General features: G+C 38.1%; 1 pseudogene; it reads left to right on the plus strand.

Annotated features, from left to right (window-relative positions):
- The first annotated feature begins 928 nt into the window (after positions 1-928).
- LOC112910219 (pantothenate kinase 1 pseudogene) lies at positions 929-26744 on the plus strand (annotated as a pseudogene).
- The last annotated feature ends 1225 nt before the right edge of the window (positions 26745-27969 follow it).

Below are 27969 nucleotides of genomic sequence, written 5' to 3' on the forward strand. Positions count from 1 at the left end.
GGGAATTGCGGCCTCCACCATGAAGATCAAGACAGTGTTGAAGACCATGTCACTATCTGACTCAGAGTTATCTTTTAGCATTCTTATTGTACTATAATCATCTACTGAGTTATCCACATTTATTGTGGCAAGACAACCAGAAACATATTTACCTTTCTAAATTCTTTTCACAGTCTTGCTTCTGTAATATTCCTATCTCATTCTGGGGTGTAACTTAAATATACCAGATATATGCAGAAATATTTTAGCCTCTGGAAAGAGTTTTAGCAGAATCAGTGTCAGTTGTAAACTGAAAAGCAAAGGACTTAGAAAACAGTAAACTGCTTATTAAATGCAATTAGCTGCCTCATCCCCCTAAAAAAGATAATACTGGTGGAAATTTTTTGAACTCATCACCACAGTCACAATCAAGTTTGGATTTAGCAGCATTACTATCTGCCCAATATATTCACTGAAGCTACGTGGGATTTATTTTGAATTTTAAAGCTTTGCTCTCAAATCAATAGAGTCAATGCAAAGTTTGATTATTTCCTAAATTAGATCTTTTAAAAAATCACTTTGATTTACACACCTCTAACTGAACTTCAAATGCATATTTTGAAATTGACTATAGAGTTTAAAAGAATGGAATTAGAACATAATTAAAGTGGTCTTGTGGTTCTGCAGTATTGATGAAAAATCTTGGTTCAGAATATATTTTTAACCTATACTAAATTACAGTTGGATTAATTTAGTCATCCAGCTAGCACTTACTGACCTCATACTATATGCCAAACACTGGGATAGAGATATAGGGCTGGGTCAAATGAGTTTCTGCTCTCCAGGAGCTCACATTCTACTTGGGGAGATAGATGTATAAGTGGCTAATTTCACTCACATCCATTACCTGTTATAAATTAGGTAAGACTTGAATTCTCTAGGAACCCAAATGAATAATCAGCCTTTTGAGAATCATACCACTGGGACCTGTAGCAGCAACCAGCTGGTGTCTGGAGGTATAGTAGAGAACATATGGAACACATAAAAGAACACACACCATGGTATTCTCTTATAGTATCCTGTTCTTTTTCTTTGGAACACTTAGGTCAACAAATAGCTATGCATATGATTATTACATTAATGCCCGTCTCTCTGACTAAACTATGACAATCTCAAAGGGAAAGACTTGTCTGTTTTTGCTTACCATCTCCAGAGCCTATTACAGTGCTGATATACAATAGATGGTCAGTTATTATTTGGTGGATAATGAATACATGAATACATGTTTTCAAGCTGCCAGAAGAGATTTATTATAAAAACTTTCACACAATATCAGTACCTACAACCTGGCCTTTTGAGAAGCTACTTCTAAGTTTTTCATTCAAATAGTTCACCCATCCCGATATCATCAGCCATTCTCTGAATTAAGTAGATAAAAGTAACCTAAGCACTACCACATATATATCTTTACCAAAAATGTTATACAACATGTATCATAAGCATAGTATACCATGTCACTACATGCAACACAGCTTATCTTTTGAGCACAACATATGCTAGCACAATACACATATCCTACCCACAGCTTATTTCATAAGTACATGAATACATCCTTACTCATTCTATCCCCATGTTCTTCTTTCTTTCCTTAGTTCTTTTCACTCCCAGTTTATGATAGTCAGTGAAAGTGTCATAGAAATGTTACATTTGTTTTGGTCTTGGATTAACTGGACTCCACTAAAATAAAAACTTAGATAATTTGATATCTTCATCTGAAGAACCTCGACCTTTAAAGGCATCTAATTTATGGCAGGAGAGGTCTCTCCCTGGAAAACTACAGCACAGTAAAATCATTCCACTCTAAATAATATATCTAAGACTTTCATGGGATAGTCTTTTTTAATTTAAATTCAATTAATTAACATACAATGTATTATTATTTCTGTTTCTTAAATTCCACATATGAGTGAGATCATATAATAATTGTCTTTCTCTGGTTGACTTATTTTGCTTAGCATTATATCCTCTAGTTCCATCCACATCACTGCAAATGTTTCGTGAGATATTCTTAAAACTGAAGCAGTCACTGAAATGCAAATACATGTGTCACTTGCTTTATAAGGAAATGTATTAAAATGGGCCATTGTTTCTTAGGGAGAATATAGGACAACAATCAAAGTTTGGTACAGCTATTTTTTTTAATTATTTATTTTTGAGAGAGAGAGAGAGAGAGAGAAAGCAGGGGGAGGGGCAGAGGAGGAAGGGGAAGAGCCTTAAGCAGACTCTTTGCTGAGTGTGGAGCCCAAAGTGAGGCTCAATCTCACAACCCTGAGATCACGACCTGAGCTGAAAACAGGCACCCCGGTACAGATATTTTTTTAATGGATTTCAGTGAAGTAATTCAATGCCTATACTTGCCATGCAGTTGAACTAAACTAATCTGAACATAGCTCCTGAAAAAGCCACATACAGCACAATTTGGGGGGCTTTTTTTCATATTACCCTCTCTCACATTCCTGTGTTAAGGCCCTGTGCAAGTATGACTTCAATCACTAAACCCTGTCTAATCACTTGGACTTCAGTTAATATTCCCTTCTCTGAACTCCTTTAACTGCCATTGCTTACCTTACTTATTTAGTACTTAATGTGTGTAATATTGTTTTATTTAACATTTTATGCATGTAGGAAGGCCAGGATCCAAGAGAATAAAAAGATTATACAGGATAAATTTCTGAGAAGACTAGAGATGAATATATCTTGGAGAAATTTTGGGGATGGGCAAGATGCAATATGCTAATTATCTTTAGCTACTCTAGGGATTCCTATTTAAGGAGTAAATAGAATGATTCTATAGGGCTCCAAATGATAGAGCCAGGGCCAATGGTTAAACACTATTGAGAGATTACTTTCAACTAAATTTTATTCATTTATTTATGTTTCAAATATTTATTTGAGAGAGAGAGAGAGAAAGAGAGAGCACATGTGAACAAAGTCAGGGAGGGGCAGAGGAAACTGGAGAGAAGATCTCAAGCAGACTCCCAGCTGAATGCAGAGCCCCAGGCAGGACTCAATCCCAGGACTCTGAGATCACGACCTGAGCCTAAATCAAGAGTCAGATGCTCAACCAACTGAGCCACCCAGGTGCCTCTAAACTAAATTTTAAAAAGAACTTTCTAGTAATCAGTATGAATTCAACACAGAGGGAGCTGCTGCCTCAGGAAATGAAGTTCTCATTATTGGAAATAATAAGAGACAGTGTGACTATTTTATGGAGTGTAAGAGGATTTAAGGATCAAGTAAAATTAACTTTAAGGACTTTTATGAGCTGTACGCTTGTGTCCCCTGAAAATTCATATATTTAAGCCCTAACACAAATATAATGGTATTAAGTAGGTGGGGCCTTTGAGAAATAGAGTTAAATTAGATTAGGTCAGGAGGATGGGAGGCTTGTGATGGGATAAATGCCCTTAGAAGAAGAAGAAGAAGACAAAGAGATGTCTCCATAAGCACATACCTTGGAAAGACCACGTGTGTACCCAGTTAAAAAAGGGCTATTTACAAGCCAAGAAGCAGGTCCTCACCAGATGCCAAATCTTCTAGTGCCTTGATCTTGGTGCAAAAGAATAAATGTCCGTTGTTTAAGTCACCCAATCTATGTTATTTTGTTAAAGGAACCTGAGCAAACTAAGAAAGGGAAGTTTTGTACCCAGAGATTCTGTGATTTATGATGTACTTTGTATTCCCAATAAGACTACAAGTTCCTCAAAGGTCTAAACTCTCATATGAGTATATACCCTTGGTATCTATCTCTGTATCTTAAAGATAATAGGTACTTGCTATTTAATTAAGATATTCCATAAGATCTACACTGGAATAAAACTGTTAATGTTTGAGATATTTTTTTGAAAAAGTAACTACATTAGCTATATGATTAAAATCCATGCACTCTGAATATTTCACAACATGAGGTATCATGCATTACTATTAATAACAGTATATTAACAATAGTGTTCACAATTAGCAATAGCAATTACATTTGTATTGATAATATTGGTTATATTTACAATTGCGATTACTAAACCTTGATAAGTTTATATAGATACATTATAATAATCATACATTAAATGATAACTTTATGTCAGTAAATCTATAAGAAATAAAATGAGACTGAGTGAAATATATGTGTGACTATGGAAGATTAAAAAAGTGACTTAGAGTTCTCCAGAAAATAGGACCAGTATAAGAGGTTTTAACAGAACCTAAGAGGAATAAGTTTAAAAACAGTTAAGAAAAATATGTCCAACTAGTCATTCTTAACCTAATGAACACCCAACTGATGAGATTTCAGAACCATCTACTGAGGGTGAGATGTCAAAACATCAATATAGAAATCAGACATTCAACTTTTACTAAGAAAAAAGTACAATTTTAACTTAGAAAGACTTCAACACATAAAAGGTATCTGTAAACTAACCCTGCATTATATAAGATATACCCGGGGAGAGGGGGCAAGATGGTTGAAGAGTAGGGTCCCCAAGTCACCTGTCCCCACCAACTTACCTAGATAACTTTCAAATCATTCTGTAAACCTACGAATTCGATCTGAGATTTAAAGAGAGAACAGCTGGAATGCTACAGTGAGAAGAGTTTGTGCTTCTATCAAGGAAGGAAGATGGAAAAAAATAAAGAAATAAAAAAGCATCCAAGGGGGAGTGGCCCCCGCAAGGAGCCGGGCTAAGGCCACGCGGCGAGTGCCCCCAGGACAGGAAAGCCCAGTGCCAGAGAAGTGGGAGTTTTACCAATCTTCCCTGACGGAAAGGTGCTACGGGGAGCTCAGGCAGGATCCCAGGAGAGGCAGTGAAGTCCTCATGCTCCCAGGGGCACTAACAGGGAGTGTGCCTCGGGGAGAGTGCATCATACACCATGGGCCAAGCTCCATAAAGGGGTGGAGCGCATGCACAGCAGGGCCCCGGGAGCAGCTCAGGCAGCAGCTAGGAACGGAGGGGTCTGCGGGGCCCAGGAGCGCAAATCCAGCAGTGCAGACCCGGAGCCAAGGTCGCTGGGGGACACAGCCCAAGATCCGACAATCCCCCCGAGACAGGCAGAGGCCGGGAGGGCACAGGACAACAGGGATTCTCCTGCCGCTGGGTGGCCCTGAGCTGTGCAAATAGGTGTACCCTACCCCAGAGCATCTAAGCCCCTGCAGGCTGGAGCTGCGGGAGTTAACTGCAGGAGCTGACTCCAGAATTGGAGAGCTGGCCGCTGCCACCATTGCTCCTTCTCCTGGTGTGGCCCTGTACCTGGGATTGAGCAGGGGCATCACAGGATAAATAGCTAACACTGAGCCTTGCACCTGACAGTAGGCAGGGCAGATCCTCTAGGTGCACACACCTGAGAATCAGCACAGAGGCCCCTCCACCAGAAGATCAGCTGGAAGGACCAGGGAAAAGCAAGTTATTGACCAAGCAGCACGGGAAAGTTCCAGGGGAAGTCGAGGAATTTACAGTATATAGAATCAGAGGATACTCCCACTTGTTTTTTTGTTTTCTGTTTGTTTCCCCCCCACACTTTGTTTTCTCTCTTTTTCTCCTTTTTCCAGTACAACATGTTTTTACCCACTCTGCACTGAGCAAAATGAATAAATCATCACAAAGAAAGAATCAGAAACAGTATACTCTCCTACAGATTTACAAAATTTGGATTATAATTCAATGTCAGAAAGTCAATTCAGATCACAATTATAAAGAAACTCATGGCTCTAGAAAAAAAATAAATGATTCAAGATACTCAATGACTGCAGAATTTAGATCAAATCAGGGAAAAATTAAAAATCAATTAAATGAGATGCAATCCAAACTGGAGGTGCTAATGACGAAGGTTAACGAAGCAGAATAACAAGTGAGTAACATAGAAGACAAGCTGATGGCAAAGAGGGAAACAGAGGAAAAAAGAGAAAAACAATTAAAAGATCATAAGGAACACTCATAAAACAATGTGATTCATCATATCAGCAAGAGAAAACCAAGAACCATATGATCCTCTCATTATGCAGAGAAAGCATTTGACAAAATACAGCATCCATTCCTGATCAAAAATCTTCAGAGTGTAGGGATAGAGGGAATATTCAACAACATCTTAAAAGTCATCTACGAAAAGCCCACAGCAAATATCATTCTCAATGGGGAAACACTGGGAGCCTTTCCCCTACTATCAGGAAAAAGACAGGGATGTCCACTCTCACCACTGCTATTCAACATAGTACTAGAAGTCCTTGCCTCAGCAATCAGGCAACAGAAAGAAATAAAAGGCATTCAAATTGCCAAAGAAGAAGTCAAACTCTCCCTCTTCGCCAATAACAAGATACTCTATGTAGAAAACCCAAAAGCCTCCACCCCAAGATTGCTAGAACTCATACAGCAGTTTAGCATTGTGGAAGGCTACAAAATCAATGTCCAGAAGTCAGTGGCATTTCTATACACTAACAATGAGACTGAAAAGGGAAATTAAGGAGTCAATCCCATTTACAATTACACCCCAAAGCATAAGATACCTAGGAATAAACCTAACCAAAGAGGTAAAGGATCTATACCCTAAAAACTAAAGAACACTTCTGAAAGAAATTGAGGAAGACACAAAGAGATGGAAAAATATTCCATGCTTATGGATTGGCAGAATTAATATTGTGAAAATGTCAATGTTACCCAGGGCAATTTACACGTTTAATGCAATTCCTATCAAAATAACATGGACTTTAATCAGAGAGTTAGAACAAATTATTTTAAGATTTGTGTGGAATCAGAAAAGACCCCGAATAGCCAGGGGAATTTTATAAAAGAAAACCATATCTGGGGGCATCACAATGCCAAATTTCAGATTGTACTACAAAGCTATGGTCATCAAGACAGTGTGACACTGGCACAAAAACAGACATAGATCAATGGAACAGAATAGAGAACCCAGAAGTGGACCCTGAACTTTATTGTCAACTAATATTCGATAAAGGAAAGACTATCCATTGGAAGAAAGACAGTCTCTTTAATAATGGTGCTGGGAAAATGGGACATCCACATGTAGAATAATGAAACTAGACCACTCTCTTGCACCATACAAAGATAAACTCAAAATGGATGAAAGATCTAAATGTGAGACAAGATTCCATCAAAATCCTAGAGGAGAACACAGGTAACACCCTATTTGAACTTGGCCACAGTAACTTCTTGCAAGATACATCCAAAAAGGCAAAAGAAACAATAGCAAAAATGAACTATTGGTACTTCATCAAGTTAAGAAGCTTTTGCACAGCAAAGGATACAGTCAACAAAACTAAAAGACAACCTACAGAATGGGAGAAAATACTTGCAAATGACATAGCAGATAAAGGGCTAGTTTCCAAGATCTATAAAGAACTTCTTAAACTCAACAGCAAAGAAACAAACAATCCAATCATGAAATGGGCAAAAGACATGAACAGAAATCTCAGAGAGGAAGACATAGACATTGCCAATAAGCACATGAGAAAATGCTCTGCATCACTTGCCATCAGGGAAATACAAATCAAAACCACAATGAGATGCCACCTCACACCAGTGAGAATGGGGAAAATTAACAAGGCAGGAAACAACAAATGTTGGAGAGGATGCGGAGAAGAGGGAACCCTCTTACACTGTTGGTAGGAATGTGACCTGTTGCAGCCACTCTGGAAAACTGTGTGGAGGTTCCTCAAAGAGTTAAAAATAGACCTTCCCTATGACCAAGCAATTGCACTGTTGGGGATTTACCCCAAAGATACAGATGCAATGAAACACCGGGACACCTGCTCCCTGATGTTAATAGCAGCAATGTCCACAATAGGCAAACTGTGGAAGGAGCCTCGGTGTCCATTGAAAGATGAATGGATAAAGAATCTGTGGTTTAAGTATACAAAGGAATATTACTCAGCCATTAGAAACGACAAATACCCACCATTTGCTTCAACGTGGATGGAACTGGAGGGTATTATGATGAGTGAAGAAAGTCAATCGGAGAAGGACAACATGATATATTCTCATTCATTTGAGGAATATAAATAATAGTAAAAGGGAATATAAGGGAAGGGAGAAGAAATGTGTGGGAAATATCAGAAATGGAGACAGAACATAAAGACTCCTAACTCTGGGAAACAAACTAGGGGAGGTGGAAGGGGAAGAGGGCGGGGAGTGGGGGTGAATGGGTGACAGGCACTGAGGTGGGCACTTGATGGGATGAGCACTGGGTGTTATTCTGTATGTTGTTAAATTTAAAACAAAAAAAATAAATTTATTAAAAAAATGAAAATAAAAAAATTTAAAAAATTAAAAAATAAAAGATCATGAGGATTGGTTAAGGGAAATAAATGAGAGCCTCAGAAGAAAAAAAAATCTGTGTTTAATTAGGGTTCCAGAGGGCGCGAAAAGGGACAGAGGTCCAGAAAGTGTATTTGAACAAATCATAGCTGAAAACTTTCCTAATCGGGGAAGGAAAACACGCATTCAGATCCAGGAAATAGAAAGATCCCCGCTAAAATCAATAAAAACCTCTCAACAACTCGAAATTTAATAGTGAAGCTTGCAAATTCCAAAGATAAAGAGAAGATCCTTAAAACAGCAAGAGACAAGAAATCACTAACCTTTATGGGGAGAAATATTAGATTAACAGCAGACCTCTCCACAGAGACCTGGCAGGCCAGAAAGGGCTGGCAGGATATATTCAGGGTTAAATGAAAAGAACATGCAGCCAAGAATACTTTATCCAGCAAGGCTCTCATTCAGAATAGAAGGAGAGATAAAGAGCTTCCAAGATAGGCAGAAACTGAAAGAATATGTGACCACCAAACCAGCTCTGAAAGAAATACTAAGGGGAGATTCTGTAATAGAAAGAGGAAGTCCAAGGGAACAATCCACAAAAACAGGGACTGAATAGATATCAAGATGACACTAAATTCATATCTTTCAATAGTGACTCTGAACATGAATGGGCTTAATGAAACCATCAAAAGGCGCAGGGTTTCAGACTGGATAAAAAAGCAAGACCCATTTCTTGCTGTCTACAGGAGACTCATATTAGACTTAAGAATACCTACAGCCTGAAAATAAAAGGTTGGAGAACCATGCACCATTCAAATGGTCCTCAAAAGTAAACAGGGGTAGCCATCCTTATATCAGATAAACTAAAGTTTATCCCGAAGACTGTAGTGAGAGATGAAGAGGGACACTATACCATACATAAAGGATCCATCCAATAAGAGGACTTAAAAATCATAAATATATATGCCCCGAATGTGGGAGCTGCCAAATATATATATCAAATAATAACCCAAGTTAAGACATACTTAGATAATAATACACTTATACTTGGTGACTTCAATGTAGCACTTTCTACAATCGACACGTCTTCTAAGCACAACATCTCCAAAGAAACAAGAGCTTTATTTTTTTTTAATTTTTATTTATTTATGATAGTCACAGAGAGAGAAAGAGAGAGGCAGAGACACAGGCAGAGGGAGAAGCAGGCTCCATGCACCGGGAGCCCGTCGTGGGATTCGATCCCGGGTCTCCAGGATCGCGCCCTGGGCCAAAGGCAGGCGCCAAACCGCTGCGCCACCCAGGGATCCCGAAACAAGAGCTTTAAATGATACTCTGGACCAGATGGATTTCACAGATATTTACAGAACTTTACATCCAAACGTAACTGAATACACATTCTTCTCAAGTGCACATGAAACTTTCTCCAGAATAGACCACATACTGGGACACAAATCAGGTCTTAACCGACAGCAAAAGATTGGGATTGTAGCCTCCATATTTTCAGACCATAATGCTTTGAAATTAGAACTAAATCATAATAAGAACATTTTCTCATGTGCATGATGGCAATGTCTATGTCTTCCTCTGTGAGATATCTCTTCATGTCTTTTGCCAATTTCATGATTGGATTGTTTGTTTCTTTGGTGTTGAGTTTAAGAAGTTCTTTATAGATCTTGGAAAGTAGCCCTTTATCTGATAGGTCATTTTCAAATATCTTCTACCATTCTGTAGGTTGTCTTTTAGTTTTGTTGACTGTATCCTTTGCTGAGCAAAAGCTTCTTATCTTGATGAAGTCCCAATAGTTATTTTTTGCTTTTGTTTCTTTTGGCTTCAAGGATATATCTTGCAAGAAGTTACTGTGGCCGAGTTCAAAAAGGGTGTTGCCTGTGTTCTCCTCTAGGATTTTGATGGAATCTCGTCTCACATTTAGATCTTTCTCTGCATCACTTACCATCAGGGAAATACAAATCAAAACCACAATGAGATACCACCTCACACCAGTGAGAATGTGGAAAATTAACAAGGCAGGAAACCACAAATGTTGGAGAAGATGCGGAGAAAAGGGAACACACTTACACTGTTGGTGGGAATGTGAACTGTTGCAGCCACTCTGGAAAACTGTGTGGAGGTTTCTCAAAGAGTTAAAAATAGACTTGCCCTATGACCCAGCAATTGCACTGTTGGGGATTTACCCCAAAGATACAGATGCAGTGAAACACCAGGACACCTGCATCCCGATGTTTATAGCAGCAATGTCCACGATAGCCAAACTGTGGAAGGAGCCTCGGTGTCCACTGAAAGATGAATGGATAAAGAAGATGTGGTTTAAGTATACAATGGAATATTACTCAGCCATTAGAAACGACAAATACCCACCATTTGCTTCAACGTGGATGGAACTGGAGGGTATTATGATGAGTGAAGTAAGTCAATCGGAGAAGGACAACCATTATATGTTCTCATTCATTTGGGGAATATAAATAATAGTGAAAGGGAATATAAGGGAAGGGAGAAGAAATCTGTGGGAAATATCAGAAAGGGAGACAGAACATAAAGACTCCTAACTCTGGGAAACGACCTAGGGGTGGTGCAAGGGGAGGAGGGCAGGGAGTGGGGGTGAATGGGTGACGGGCACTGAGGGGGGCACTTGAAGGGATGAGCACTGGGTGTTATTCTGTATGTTGTTAAATTGAACACCAATAAAAAATAAATTTTTTTTAAAAATAAAAAATAAAAAAATAAATAAATCATAAGAAGTTTGGAAGGATTTCAACCAGGTGGAGGTTAAGGACCATTCTGCTAAAAGATGAAAGGGTCAACCAGGAAATTAGAGAAGAAATTAAAAGATTAATGGAGACTAATGAGAATGAAGATGCAACCGTTCAAAATCTTTGGTATACAGCAAAAGCAGTCCCGTGGGGGAAATACAACCCAATAAAAGCATCCATCCAAAAACTGGAAAGAACTCAAATACAAAAGCTAACCTTGCACCTAAAGGAGCCAGAGAAAAAAGAGCAAATATATCCTACACCCAGCAGAAGAAGATAGTTAATAAAGATTCGAGCAGAACTCAATGAAATAGAGAACAGAAAAACTGTGGAATAGATCAACAAAACCAGGAGTTGGTTCTTTGAAAGAATTAATAAGATAGATAAACCATTAGCCAGCCTTATTAAAAAGAATAGAGAAATGACTCAAATTAATAAAATCATGACTGAGAAAGGAGAGATCACGACTAACACCAAGGACACAAAGGATTTTAAAAATATATTATGAGCAGCTATACGCCAATAAATTAGGCAATCTAGAGGAATCGGATGCATTTCTGGAAAATCACAAACTACCGAAACTGGAACTGGAGAAACAGAAAACTGAACAGGCCAATAACCAGGGAGGAAATTGAAGCAGTCATCAAAAACCTCCCAAGACACAAAAGTCCGGGGCCAGATGGCTTCCCTGGGGAATTCTATCAAATGTTTAATGAAGAAACCATACCTATTCTACTAAAGCTGTTTGGAAAGATAGAAAGAGATGGAATACTTCCAGACTCGTTCTATGAGGCCATCCTCACCTTAATTCCAAAACCAGACAAAGACCCCACCAAAAAGGAGAATTATAGACCAATATCCCTGATGAACATGGATGCAAAAATTCTCAACAAGATACTAGTCAATAGGATCCAAGAATACATTAAGAAGATTATTCAACATGACCAAGTGGGATTTATCCCTGGGACACAAGGCTGGTTCAACACTCGTAAAGCAATCAACGTGATAGATCATATCAACAAGAGAAAATACAAGAACTATATGATTCTCTCCATAGATGCAGAAAAACATTTGACAAAATACAGCATCTGTTCTTTATTAAATCTCTTCAGAGTGTAGGGATAGAGGGAACATTCCTCAGCATCTTAAAAGCCATCTACAAAAAGCCCACAGCAAATATCATTCTCAATGGGGAGGCACTGGGAGCCTTTCCCCTAAGATCAGGAACAAGACTGGGATGTCCACTCTCACCACTGCTATTCAACATAGTACTAGAAGTCCTAGCCTCAGCAATCAGGCATCAAAAAGAAATAAAAGGCATTCAAAGCGGCAAAGAAGTCAAACTATCCCTCTTTGTAGATGATATGATACTTTACATAGAAAACCCAAAAGACTCCACCCCAAGATTACTAGAACTCATACAGCAATTTGGCAGTGTGGCAGGATATAAAATAAACACCCAGAAGTCACTGGCATTTCTCTATACTAACAATGAGCCTGAAGAAAGAGAAATTAAGGAGTCAATCCTATTTACAATTGCACCCAAAATATATCAGATACCTAGGAGTAAACATAAGCAAAGAGATAAAGGATCTATACCCTAAAAACTATAGAACACTTCTGAAAGAAATTAAAGAAGACACAAAGAGATTGAAAATTTTTCCATGCTCATGAATTGGAAGAATTAATATTGTGAAAATGTCAATGTTACCCAGGGCAATTTACACGTTTAATGCAATCCCTATCAAAATACCATGGACTTTCTTCAGAGAGTTGGAACAAATTATTTTAAGATTTGTGTGGAATCAGAAAAGACCCCGAATAGCCAGGGGAATATTAAAAAATAAAACCATATCTGGGGGCATCACAATGCCAGATTTCAGGTTGTACTACAAAGCTGTGGTCATCAAGACAGTGTGATACTGGCAAAAAAAATAGACACATAGATCAATGGAACAGAATAGAGAATCCAGAAGTAGACCCTCAACTTTATGGTTGACAAAGGAGCACAGACTATCCACTCGAAGAAAGTCTCTTCAATAAATGGTGCTGGGAAAATAGCACATTCACATGCGGAAGAATGAAGCTAGACCATTCTCTTACACCATACACAAATATAAACTCAAAATGGATGAAAGATCTTAATGTGAGACAAGATTCCATCAAAATCCTAGAGGAGAACACAGGCAACACCCTTCTTGAACTTGGCCACAGCAACTTCTTGCAAGATACATCCATGAAGGAAAGAGAAGGACAAACATTATATGGTCTCATTTATTTGGGGAATATAAAAAATAGTGAAAGGGAATAGGGGGAAAGGAGACAAAATGAGTTGGAAGTATCAGAAAGGGAGACAAAACATGAAAGTCTCCTAACTCTGTGAAACGAACTAGGGATGGTGGAACGGGAGGTGGGTGGGGGGTGGGGGTGACTGGGTGATGGGCACTGAAGGGGGCACTTGATGGGATGAGCACTTGATGTTATTCTACATGTTGGCAAATTGAACACCAATAAAAAATAAAAAAGAAAGAAAGAAAGAAAGAAAAAGAATTATGCAAAATTAGAATAGACTTATGGAGTCAATTACTTCATCACATGCATTAAAATTTACATTATAGGAATGCCACAAGAAGTGAGAGAAAAAGGAGGCAGCAAATGTATTTGAAGAAATAATAGCTGAAAACTTTCCTAATCTGGGGAAGAAAACAGATATCTAGATCCAGGAGGCACAGAGAGAATCCCCAAGCAAAATCAGCAAAAGTAGATCCACACCAAGACATGTAATATAATTTAAATGGGGGTGCCTGGGTGGCTCAGTCGGTTGAATAATTGACTCTTGGTTTTGGCTCAGGTCATGATCTCAGAGTCATGAGATGAAGACCTGCATTGGGCTTCATGCTTAAAATAGAGTCCGCTTGAGATTCTCTCCCTCTCCCTCCTCCCATACCCATACTAGTGCTCAATCTCTCTAAAATAAAATAAATAAATAAAACCATTAACAATAAAATAATAAAATAAAATAAATGTCAAAGGAGTGATAAAAAAATTTACAAAGCAGCAAGACAAGAAGACAGTGACATACAAGGGGACTCTCATAAATCTATTAGTAGATTTTTCACCAGAAACTTGGAAAACCAGAAATACATGGCATGATATAATTAATATGCTGAGTGGGAAAAATCTGTAGCCAAGATTTTTCTATCCAGCAAGGCTATCGTTCAGAATAGAAGGAGAGATAAAGAGCTTCCCAGATAAGCAAAAACTATAGGGGTTTATGACCACTAAACTAGTCCTGTAAGAGATATGAAAGGGGACTCTTTGAGTGAAGAGAAGAGACCAGAGTGACAGTATGAATGTAAAACACAAAAACAGTAAAAATAAATACTTCTATTAAAAAATCAGTCAAGGAAATCACAAAATAAAATGATAAAAAATATCTCCTCGAATATCTGCCAAATTGAAGCAGGAAGAAATAGAAAATTTGAATGAACCAAATACCAGGAAGGAGATTGAATCAGTAATCAAAAAACTTCCAATGAACAAAAGTCCAAGACTAGATTCCTTCACAGATGAATTCTACCAACCATTTATTTTTTTAAGTGAAGTGGAATTTTTTATTGCTTTTTTTGTATACTTTTTTATTGGAGTTTGATTTGCTAACATATAGCCTAACACCCAGTGCTCATTCCATCAAGTGCCCCCCTCAGTACCCATCACTCAGTTAACCCATCCCCCCACTCACCTCCCCTTCCTCTACCCCTTGTTCGTTTCCCAGAGTTAGGTGTCTCTCATGTTCTGTCACCCTCACTGATATTTCCCACCCATTTTCTCTCCTTTCCCCTTTAATCCTTTTCACTATTTTTTATATTACCTGAACGAATGAGACCATATAATGTTTGTCCTCCAATTGACTTACTTCACTCAGCATAAACCTTACAGTTTTATCCATGTCGAAGCAAATGGTGGGTATTTGTCGTTTCTAATGGCTGAGTAATATTCCATTGTATATATATACAATATCTTCTTTCCAAACATTTAAAGAAGAGTTAATACCTATTCTCAAACTATTCCAAAAAATTAAAATGGAAGGAAAACTTCGAAATTCATTCCGCAAGGCCAGCATTACCCTGATACCAAAATCTGATAAAGATACGAAAAAAAGAGAGAGAGCTAAAGGCCAATATCTTTGATGAACCTACATGCCAAAATCCTCAAAAAATACTAGCAAACAGAAACCAAAAATATATTTTAAAAAATCATTCACCACAGTCAAGTAGGCTTTATTCCCAGTATCTAAGTGTGGTGGAATAGTCACAATTCAATTGATGTGTTACATCACATCAATAAGAGTAAGGATAAAAACCTTATGAGCATTTCAATAGACACAGGAAAAGCATTTGACAAAGTACAACATCCATTCATCATAAAAGCCCTCAACAAAGTAGGTTTAGAGGAAACACCACAACATAATAAAGGCCATAGGAAAACATACAGCAAACATTATACCTAATGGGGAAAAACTGACAGCTTTCCCCTAAAATCAGGAATAAGGCAAGGATGTCCACTCTCAGCACTTTTAGTCAACATAGTACTGGAAGTCCTAGCCACAGCAATTAAACAACAAAAATCAATAAAAGGTATCCAAATTGGTAAGGAATAAGTAAAACATTCACTATTTACAGATGACAAAATACTCTATATGGAAAACCCTAAAGATTTCACACACACACAAACCTGCTAAAACTAATACACAAATTCAGCAAAGTCACAAGATAAAAAAAATCAATGTGCAGAAATATGTTGCATTTCTATACACTAATGAACAAGCAGAAAGAGAAAATAAGAAAACAGTCCCATTTAAAATTGCACCAAAAAGAATAAAATATCTAAGAATAAACTGAACCAAATAGATTAAAGATATGTACTCTGAAAGCTATAACACTGATGAAAGCAACTGAACATGACACAAAGTAATGGAAAGACACTCCATGCTCATAGATTGGAAGAACAAATATTGTTAAAACTTCTGTAATACCCAAAGCATTCTAAAGATTTAATTCAATTCTTATCAAGATACCAACAGCATTTTTCACAGAACTGGAACAAAGAATCCTAAAATGTATATGGAAACACAAAAGGTCCCAAATTGCCATAGCAAATTTAAAAGGAAAACCAAAGATGGAGTTATCACTGTTCCAGACTTCAATTGATATTACTCAGATGTAGTAATCAAAACAGTATGGTACTGGCACAAAAATAGACATATAGATCAATAGAATAGAATAGAGAACACAAAAATTAACCCAAAATCATATGGTCAATCATCTGGCAATGTAGGAAGGAATATCCACTGGGGGATAAAACAGTCTCTTCAACAAATAATATTGGGAAAACTGGATAATTACATGCAAAAGAATGAAACTAGACCACTTTCTTTCACTATACCCCAAAATAAATTCCAAATAGATTAAAGACTTAAATGAAAGATCTGAAACCATAAAAATCTTAGCAGATAGCACAGGCAATAACTTCTTTGACATCAGCTGTAGCAATATTTTTCTAGATATGTCTCCTGAGGCAAGGGAAATAAAAGCAAAAATAAACTATTGGGATTCCATTAAAATAAAAAGCTTCTGCACAGTAAATGATCAACAAAAAGAAAAAGCAGCCTACTGCTTTTTATGGAATGGAAAAGATATTTGCAAATGACATATCCAATAAAAGATTAGTATCCAAAACTTATAAAGAACTTATACAACTCAACACCCAAAAAACAAATACTCTAATTAAAAATAGGCAGAAGACACGAAGGGACATTTCTCCAAAGAAAACATCCAGATGGCCAACAATTGAAAAGATTCTCAACATCACTCATCAACAGGAAAATGTAAATAAAAACTATAATGAGGTATCATTTCATACTTGTCAGAATGGCTGAAATCAAATACACAAGAAACAATAAATGGTGAGGATGTGAAGGAAAAGAAAACCACATGCACTGCTTATAGGAATGCAAACTGGTGTTGCCACTATGGAAAATTGTGTGGAGGTTCCTCAATATTAAATAATAGCACTGCCCTATTATCCAGTAATCATACTACTGAGTATTTACCTAAAAATTACAGAAACATTAATTCAAAGAGATACATGCAACCCTATGCTTATAGCAGGGTTATATACAATAACCAGTAGTGAATGTCCCCAAATGTCCATCCATAGATTATATATATATATATATATATATATATATATATATATATATATATATAATGCCATAAAAAAGAATAAAATCTTATCATTTGCAATGACATTGATGGAGCTAGAGAATATAATGCTATGCGAAATAAGTCAGATAAAGACAAATATGATTTCTCCCATACATAGCATCTAAGAAACAAAAAGAAAATGAGCAAAGGAAAAAGGAACAAATCAAGAAACATACTCTGAACTATAGAAAGCAAACTGATGGTTACCAGAGGGGAGGTGGGTAGGGGAATGGGTGAAATTGGTGATGGGGATTAAGGAATGCACCTGTTGTGATGAGCACTGGGTAATGTATGGATTATTAAATCACTATACTGTATACCTAAAACTAATATAATACTGTGTGTTAGCTATGCTGGAATTTAAATAAAAAAAATAGGGGCACCTGGGTGGCACAGTCAGTTAAGCATCCAATTCTTGGTTTCAGCTCAGGTAGTGATGTTAGGGTCATGAAATTGAGTCCCATGTCAGGGTTTGAGCTCAGCAAAGAGTCTGTTTAAGATTCTCTCTCCCTCCCTCTCCCACTGCTTCTCCCCTATCTCTAAAATAAATAAATCTTTAATTTTTAAAAAATAATAAAATGGTTAAGATGGTAAATTTTATGTTATTTTTTACAATAAAAAATTGTAAAAATGCACTCATGGGATGTAAAAATATCATCTCCAGGGCAGTAGGTATTTCTGTGGATGATGGGACATGCATGAGATTAGAGAGAAGTAAAACTGTATTTATTATAAATAAATCTGCATCAAATATCAAAAATATATTTGGTATTTTTCAAACATGGATGGAGAGAACATAGGTGTTTGCTATAGTCTTTACTTTTATATTTGAAATACTTCATGATTTTAGAATCTTTTTTTTAAATCCCAAGATTTATAAAATGTATTATCTGAGATTTCACAAATAACGAAGGCAAAAAAGGGATCTGAATCCAGGTTTACTTAATTCTAAATACCTTAAGAGAAACCCCTGTTCTAAACTCTTGGTTACACAAATTTAGATTTAAATGGCTGAGAGCATGTAAAATGGTAGCCTGATATCTCTTATCTTCTCATCTAGTGGAATCAGCTGTTTCCATAGTGCCTCTGACCTAGATGGTTGATATCTAGCTAAATAAATTGTATTAGTTGTATTTCTTAAGTATTTCCAAAGTAATTTGTTTCTAGTTCACACTTACATACATTATATCACTTTTATCCTTGCTCATTAGCTATCATTAATGAAACCCTAATTGCCTAGAAGTTTCCCCCTATATTCTTCATTCCTAAAGTCTATATACTTGGAAATCTCAAACTTAATTGAAAATCTACACAGAATAGTCATGCTAGAAAATAATGTTGGTATAAGGACATGCCCTAGAATAGGAAGTGAAAGCCATTTTCCATCTTCTGTGCATTATGTAAGAAAGTACCAACAAACATAGCCACTGGGTGCAATAGAGGACACAACAAACTTTTGTTCCAATGGTCCAATGGTCAGAATTGCTCAGTAGTCCTTATCCAAGGGGATATTTTTTTGTCATATGTAAATGATATGTATGTGTAATAAAAAGGAAGAGAGTCACTATAAGCAACATACATTCTGCTGGGCACATGACCAACTAACTCAAATGTTAGTTAACTTCTCTGGCCCTCAATTTTCTTGTCTCTAAAATCAGTTGTTCAAATATCCACTAAGGTTTCCCACCATTTATGAAACTTTATGGCTTTATTTGACTATGGATGAATATTTTAAATAAGCCAGCTATTCCAGGGACGCCTGGGTGGCTCAGTGGTTGAGTGTCTACTTTGGTTCAGGGCATGATCCCAATCCCACATCAGGCTTCCTGATGCCTGGGTGGCTGGGTGGCTCAGTGGTTGAGTGTCTACTTTGGTTCAGGGATGCCTGGGTGGCTCAGTGGTTGAGTGTCTACTTTGGTTCAGGGCATGATCCCAATCCCACATCAGGCTTCCTGCCATGGAGCCTGCTTCTCCCTCTGCCTGTGTCTCTGGCTCTCTGTGTTTCTCAAGAATAAATAAATAAAATATATTTTTTTAAACCCAGCTATTCCAATTTATCCTTCATATACCTATTTTGAAATTCTTGAACAAAATATTGTGAACTTCAGAAAACATTGGAAACATTTAATATAAGACATTAGTTTAGGGATCCCTGGGTGGCGCAGCGGTTTGGTGCCTGCCTTTGGCCCAGGGCACGATCCTGGAGGTCCGGGATCGAATCCCACGTCGGGCTCCCGGTGCATGGAGCCTGCTTCTCCTTCTGCCTGTGTCTCTGCCTCTCTCTCTCTCTGTGTGTGTGTGTGACTATCATAAATTAAAAAAAAAAAAAAGACATTAGTTTAAGTTTCCATGGATTAAATGGCATAAAGAAATCCTATTTCATACAGTTTTAGCAAGTCCTAAATTTTATCTAGAGATTATCTGCAAATAAATACTTTCTTCAAAATATTTAGAAAGGTTGTAGAATAGCTCACACTTCAGAGAGAGCTTTGATTTCAGTCAATGGTGGTCACTTAAGCGCTGATTTTAGGGGTGCCTCATTCTTAGATTTTATTCCTTATTACTTACCATTGGCCACACTACTAAGGTTTTTAAAGATTTGATATAGTAGTGCGGCCAATGAACAAGGGGTAGTGAAAAGGGAGGTCGGCGGGGGGATGGGGTGACTGAGGGGGGCACTTGATGGGATAAGCACTGGGTGTTATGTTATATGTTGGCAAATCAAACTCCAATTAAAAATATACAAAAAATAAAAATTAAAAAAATAAATAAAAATAAAAAGACATTTTTACTCAGAATTTTATCTATATATTTTGTTCTTTTAATAAAATCAATATATTATATATCTTGGTAATAAAAAACACATTAAGATCATTAACTACACAATTTAATCTTGGCTTAATTATTTTACTAAGTACTTGATAAATTATTTTTTATACACAAAAATATTCAATTCTTCAAAGTAATTTCTGTTTCACAGAAATTTATTCACTCAGTGAATAAAGGATGAATTATACATTAAGTGATGTTATGACAAATAGTCATAACAACTTTGTCTATGACAAAATTAGATCCCTCCTTCAGTGATGTGACAAGGAATGTTTAGCAACACATTCTCTAAAACATGGAGATTTGGAGCCTGATTTTGATTACTTGCCAATTTCTGTAGTATAAATACTCCCACCATGGGGTAAACCATGATGTTAAGGAATGGAAAATTGGGAAGAGATGCACCCAATCATCTCTGGCAAACTGATTTCAGCATAACACTGATACCCAACAAGACACACAAATATTAATACCAGATAGAGTGTAGATCTAAATGTGAAAAATAAAACTTTAAAACTTATAGAAAAAATAGATAAGGCTATATGACAAGGGGATAAAAAAGAAATGCATAGCAATACCAAAATAAGTAGAAACTTCTTCCACATTATTTTTTTTAAAGATTTTATTTAATTATTCATGAGTGACAGAGAAAGAGGCAGAGACACAGGCAGAGGGAGAAGCAGGCTCCATGGGACTCGATCCCCAGTCTCTAGGATCACGCCCTGGGCCAAAGGTGGCATTAAACCGCTGAGCCACCCGGGCTGAGCCAGCTGGACTGCCCCTTCTTCCACATTATTAAGGCACATTGATAATAGTGAAAATATACTTGTATTTTCTAACTCTCAGTGTTCAATATTATTTTAGATCACCAAGAGAAAACCCTAGCACTTAAAATTGTATAAAGGGGGAGGCAAGGAAGCAGCGTTTTTAGTCGCGCGGCCCGGGATCAGGGGGAGGCAGGTTGTGGGGGCCCCGGCTGGGGGTCCGCGGGGATCCCCGGTTCCGTGCCAGGAGCCTGCATGCTCCCGGCGGCGGGCGCGGCGAGGCAGGCGCGCGGGGCAGAAAGCGGAGGAGCTGGGAGGAGCCTGTGGGAGAAGGGGAGGAGCGCCGGGCTCGCCATCCCCCGGCGCCGGCTCTGCGGCTGCTGAATCAGAAACCGCAGGGAGGATCCGGGGAAATAAAGACGCCCGAGAACGACCTCCAGAGAGGCCGCCTGAGCCGGGGCCCGCGCGCCGCCGCACCAGCCCCCCGGTTGGGTGACCCGGGCGGGCGGTCGGAGCACTCAGCCACGCACGCCCCGGGGGCCCCCGCCGACACCGGCGCTGCAGCCATGAACGCGCTGCTGCACAATGGCTTCCACCCGCCGCCAGTCCAGCCCCCGCGCCTCCCACTCTTGCCAGAGCTCCAGCCGCAGCCACTGCCCCCTCAGCACGACTCCCCAGCCAAGAAATGCCTGCTGCAGAGGAGAATGAGGAAACACAGGCTGCCATTCCCATGGTTCAGCATGGATATCGGCGGAACGCTGATTAAATTGGTCTACCTCGAACCGAAGGATATTACAGCTGAAGAGGAACAAGAAGAGGTGGAGAACCTGAAGAGCATCATGAAGTATTTCACTTCTAATATGGCTTATGGGAAAACCGGGATCCGAGACGTCCATCTAGAAATGAAAAATTTGACCGGGTGTGGGCGCAAAAGGAACCTGCACTTCATCCGCTTCCCCAGCTGTGCCATGCACAGGTTTATTCAGATGCGCGGCGAGAACTTCTCCAGCCTACGCACCACCCTCTGCGCCACCGGAGGCGGGGCTTTCAAGTTTGTAAAGGACTTCAGAATGATTGCTGACCTGCAGCTCCATAAACTGGATGAACTGGACTGTCCGATTCAGGGCCTGTTTTATGTTGACTCCGTCGGCTTCAACGGCAAGCCGGAATGTTACTATTTTGAAAATCCTACAAATCCTGAATTGTGTAAAAAAAAAATATGCCTTATTGCCTTGATAACCCATACCCTATTTTGCCGGCGAACATGGGCTCAGGTGTCAGCGTTCTAGCAGTATACTCCAAGGACAGATATAAAAGCGTTACAGGGACCAGGTAAACATGGTTTCTGCTGGGAGAACCTTTCTGTACTTAAACCCAGGCCTCTATATTGAATACCAGTTTATAAAAAGATTATTTGTGTTGAGCACATTTTTAAAAGAAATAGCTTAAAAAGGATTTATTGCATGATATGTTAACATAGCAAGAGGATAATTTATATGAAGATTCATAAAACATAGTCCTTAGCCTGCTGGAAACTGGTCAGGTTGAGGGAAGAAGGCCACACCCACCCAAAACAAAAAGCAGTATGTGTTAAGTGCCAAATGAATGGTAGGGACCACAAGAAAGGGTGCTTGGGATGGTCAGAGAGGGCCTCAGAAGAAGCCTTCTTTTAGAATTTCCTTGGTGCCTAGCACAGGATGAATTGCTTAAAATCATCTGTCATTCCAACCAGTAAACCAAACTGGGTTTACCAAAAAAAAAAAAAAAAAAAAAGTGTTTTACCCTCGGTTAAATGTCCCACCTGAAAACTGGAATAGTTGGCATGCCTCATAAGGAATTTCGGAGTACCACAGACAGGTTTAAAACAGCCCTCCAAGAGGGGGAGAGTACCTGGTAGTTAGTGCGTTCGCGCCCTAAGGGCAGAGGCGCTCAGCTTCCTGTTAAGTAGGGATCAGACATGAGAAGAGGATCCAGGATCAGAAATCTTTGAGACGTCCTTGTGTAAATGAAATTTTTAAAAGTTTTTCTTACTTGCAAGTGAATGATTTGGTATGAAGTGTTTCTCCCACTTAGGAGACCCCAGAACCTGTTTTTAGAGAAATGACTTAAGGAACTAGTGCCATGTGGAATGTGCTTTGGAACATGATGTTGAAACCATTGTTTTTTTTTGTTGTTGTTTATTTGTTTTTGCTTTTTTAAAGATTTTATTTATTCATGAGAGACCCACAGAGAGGGGCAGAGACATAGGCAGGGGGTGATGCAGGCTCCCGGCGGGGAACCCAATGTGGGACTCGATTTGGGGACCCCAGGATCACGCCCTGAGCCGAAGGCAGACGCTCAACTGCTGAGCCACCCAGGCGTCCCAGAAAACATTGGTTTTCAAAGATGAAGATATCATGTCACTCCTCTGGGCCTCCACATCTTTGTTTGTGCCATGAAGGGAGTCGTTTCTTAGATAGTGTCTGTGGACATTTCCAGCCCTGAAATTCTGCTGCACTCCTCCCTCATCCATTAGGAGAAACAGCACTGTTTTGCTACTGTATATCCATGATCTGTAAGGGGTCTGCATCAGTGACTCACCACTCCGGAAGGAAGATTTAGCCCGTCCCACCCCCGGGGGGGAATTTTGGCAATTTTTGGCCATCCCTATTGGAGGTGGGTGCTACTGGCATTTAGTACTTCGAGGTCAGGGGTACTGATAAATATCTGCAATGCACAAATAACAGCAAACAAACAAAAAAAAGTATTGAGCCTAGTGCTCATTACATCAAGTGCACTTCTTAATGTCCATCACCCAATTTTCTCTTCTTGCCACCCATCTCCCCTCCAGCAAACCCTCAGTTACCTATAGTTGAGTCTTTTATGGTTTGTCTCCCTATCTGTTTTCATCTTATTATATATTTCCTTCCCTTCCCCTATGTTCATCTGTTTTCTTTCTTTCTTTTTTTTTAAAAGATTTTTATTGGGGCACCTGGGTGGCTCAGTGGTTGAGAATCTGTCTTTGGCTCAGGTCGTGATCTCAGGGTTCTGGGATCGAGTCCTATATCAGGTTCCTCGCAGGGAGCCTGCTTCTCTCTCTGCCTATGTCTCTGCCTCTCTGTGTCTCTCATGAATAAATAATTTTTTATTTAAAAACTTAAAAAAATAAGGAAATATAATGGAATACCATTATATATATATAATATATAATTGCATACACACACACACACACACAATGGAGATATATCAGTTGAAGGACTTTTGAGCTCTTTCCATAATTTAGGTATTGTTGATAATGCTACTATAAATATTAGGGGGTATGTATTACTTGGAATTAGTATTTTTGTATCTTTGGGTAAATATCTGTAGTTCAATTGCTAGATCATAGGGTAGTTCCACTATTCAGGTTTGAGGAAGTTCCATACTATTTTCCAGAATGGCTGCACCAGTTTACATTCCCACCAATAGTGTGAGAAGGTTCTCCTTTCTCTGCATCTTTGATAAAAACCTGTAGTTTCTTGTGTTGTTAAATTCAGCCATTCTGACAGGTGTACATCTACACATCTACATCTCATTGTAGTTTTGATTTGCATTCCAATGATGATAAGTGATGTTCAGCATCTCTTCATGTGTCTGTTATCATCTGTATGTCTTCTTTGGAAAAATGTCTATTCATGTCTTCTACCGATGTTTTAACAGGATTATTTGGTTTTTTGGGGGTGTTGACTTTTAGAAATTCTTTACATATTTTGGATACTAATCCTTTTTTAATTTTTATTTATTTATGATAGTCACACAGAGAGAGAGAGAGAGAGAGGCAGAGACATAGGCAGAGGGAGAAGCAGGCTCCATGCACCGGGAGCCCGACGTGGGATTCGATCCTGGATCTCCAGGATTGTGCCCTGGGCCAAAGGCAGGCGCCAAACCGCTGCGCCACCCAGGGATCCCAGGATACTAATCCTTTATCAGATATATTGTTTGCAAATATATCATCTAATTAATCAGATTGCCTTTTAGTTTTGTTGATTGCTTCCTTCACTGTGCAGAAGCTTTTTATCTTGATGACATCTCAATAATGATTTTTACTTTTGTTCTCTTGCCTCAAGAGACGTTTCTGGTAAGAAGTTGCTATACCTATATCAAAGAGCTTAATGCCTGTGTTATCCTCTAGGATTTTGATGGTTTCCTGTATCATATTTAGGTCTTTCATCCATTTTGAATTTTTGTGTATGATGTAAGAAAGTGGTCCATTTTCATTCCTTTGCATGTTACTGTCTACTTTTCTCAACATTTGTTGAAAAGACTATTTTCCATTAAATATTCCTTCCTGCTTTGTCAAAGATTAGTTGAACATAGAGCTGAGGGTCCATTTCTGGGTTTTCTATTCTGCTCCATTGATCTAAGGGTCTGTTTTCATTCCAGTACCATACTGCCTGCATCACCACAACTTTGTAATATAAATCGAAATAAGGAATCATTTGCCTCCAGATTTTATTTTCCTTTCTCAAGATTCTTTTCACTATTCAGGGTGTCTTCTGGTTCTATATAAATTGTAGGATTGTTTCTGCTAGCTCTGTGAAAAAGACTGCTGGTATCTTGACCAGGCCTGCACCAAATACCTAGATTGCTTTGGGTAGTATAGACATTTTAACAATATGTGTTCTTCCAATCCACGAGCATGGATTATTTTTCTATTTAATTGTGTCATCTTCAATTTCTTTCATCACTGCTTTATGGTTTTCAAAGTACAAATCTTGAACTGTATTGAGTAGGCTTATTTCTAGGTATCTTATGGCTTTTGATGCAATTGCAAATGGAGTAAATTCCTGGATTTCTCATTCTGCCCCTTCATTATTGGAGGATAGAGATGAAACAGGTTTCTGAATGTTGATTCTGTATCCTGTGACTCTACTGAATTTGTGTATCATTTTTAACAAATTTTTGGTAGAGTCCTTTGCGTTTTCCATATAGACTACCATGTTGTCTACAAATTGTGAGTTTGATGTCTTTCTTGTCAATTTGGGTTATCTTTTATTTCTTTCTATTGTCTTATTCCTGAGTGTAGGACTTACAGGACTATGTTAAATAACTGGTAAAAGTGGGCATCCTTGTCTTGTCCCTAACCATAAAGTAAAATTTCTCAGATTTCCCTTATTGATGATGTTATTAGCTGTAGGTTTTTAATATATGGCCTATATGATATTGAGATATGTTCTATCTCTACTTTGTTGAGTGTTTTTAATCATTGTACTTTGTCAAATGCTTTTTCTGCATTTATTGAGGGTATCAAATGTTTCCTAACCTTTTATTAATGTGTTATATCACGTTGATTGATTTGAGAATAATATTCTCAATCCCACTTGATCATGGTGAATAATTCTCTTAATGAACTGTTGGATTCAATTTGCTAGTATTTTATTCAGAGTTTTGCATCCATATTTGTCTGAGATATTGACAGTAGTTCTCTTTATAGTAGTAGAGTGATTCATTTTTGAATCAAGGCAATCCTGGCCTCATAGAAAGAGTTTGGATTTTTTCCCCCTCCAATTCTATTACTTTGGAATAGTTTCAGAAGAATAGGTACTGATTCTTTTTTAGCTGTCTGGTAGAATTGCCATGGGAAGTCATCTGGCCCTGGACATTTTTGGGGGAGATTTTGATAATTGATTCAACTATCTTACTTCTGGGATGCCTTGGTGGCTCAGTTAGGCATCTGCCTTTGGCTCAGGTCATGATACCAGGGTCAAGCCTCAAGTCAGGCTTTCTGTTTAGTGGGAAGCTTGCTTCTCCCACTCCCTCTGTCTGCCAGTACCCCTGCTTGTGTGCTCTCTCTCTCTTTCTCTGTCAAATAAATAAATAAAAATCTTCTTAAAAAAGAAAACAATTACTTGCTTCTTTTGTCCAATTTAATAAGTATAACTTGTGATTTTCTTTTAAAAGAAATGCTATAGAAATATAAATATTCTTGTATTATAATCAGTGTTACATTGTATTGAATGTTTCATTTAGACATCATTCTAAAGGATTAATTTTTAAATTCACCAAGAATATCCTTACACTTCAAATATTTTATTAATTTCATTGAAGTTAAGTCAAAAGTAAAATATTTCAGAGAAAGTTTAATAAACTTTTATTTCAGAAAATACCAATAAATATAGACATATCTAACAAAAATCCAGGTGGAAATGGAAAAATTCAGTCTATTATTCAGATATTTGAGACAGAAACAAAAAAGGTTAGGCATTTGTAAAGGATTTTCTGAAATATATGGCTTAATTTAAATCCAATTAATTAACATATAGTGTATTATTAATTTCAGAGGTAGAGTTCAGTGATTCCTCAGTCTTATATAATCCCCAGTGCTTATTAAATCACATGGCATTTTTTCTTGTCTTTTAAGATTTTATTTATTTATTCATGAGAGACAGAGAGAGAGAGAGAGAGAGAGAGAGAGAGAGGCAGAGACACAGGCAGAGGGAGAAGCAGGCTCCATGCAGGGAACCTGACATGGGACTTGATCCCGGGTCTCCAGGATCACACCTTGGGCTGAAGGTAGTGCTAAACTGCTGGGCCACCAGGGCTGCCCCATCACATGGCATTATTAATGTCCATCACCCAGTTACTCCGTCCTCCAAACTCCATCCCCTCTGGCAACCTTCATTTTTTTTTTTTTTTTTGCTATGATTAAGAGTTTTTTTTCTGGTTTGTTTCCCTTTCTGATTTCATTTTATTTTATTTTTCTCTCCTTTCCTCTATGATCCTCTGTTTTGTTTCTTGAATTCCACATATGAGAGAGATCATATGATAATTGTCTTTCTCTGATTGACTTGCCTTAGCATAATACTCTCTAGTTCCATTCATGTCATTGCAAATGGCAATATTTCATTTTTTTGATGGCTGAGTATTCCATTATATATATATATCATATCTTTATCCATTCATCTGTTGATGTATATTGGGGCTCTCTCCATAGTTTGGCTAATGTGGACATTGCTGCTATAAACATTGAGGTGCAGGTGCCCCTTCGGTTTAGTACATTTGTATCTTTAAGGTAAATACCTAG

This window comes from Vulpes vulpes, chromosome X (genome assembly GCF_048418805.1).
Source record: "Vulpes vulpes isolate BD-2025 chromosome X, VulVul3, whole genome shotgun sequence".
NCBI classification, from domain to species: domain Eukaryota; kingdom Metazoa; phylum Chordata; class Mammalia; order Carnivora; family Canidae; genus Vulpes; species Vulpes vulpes.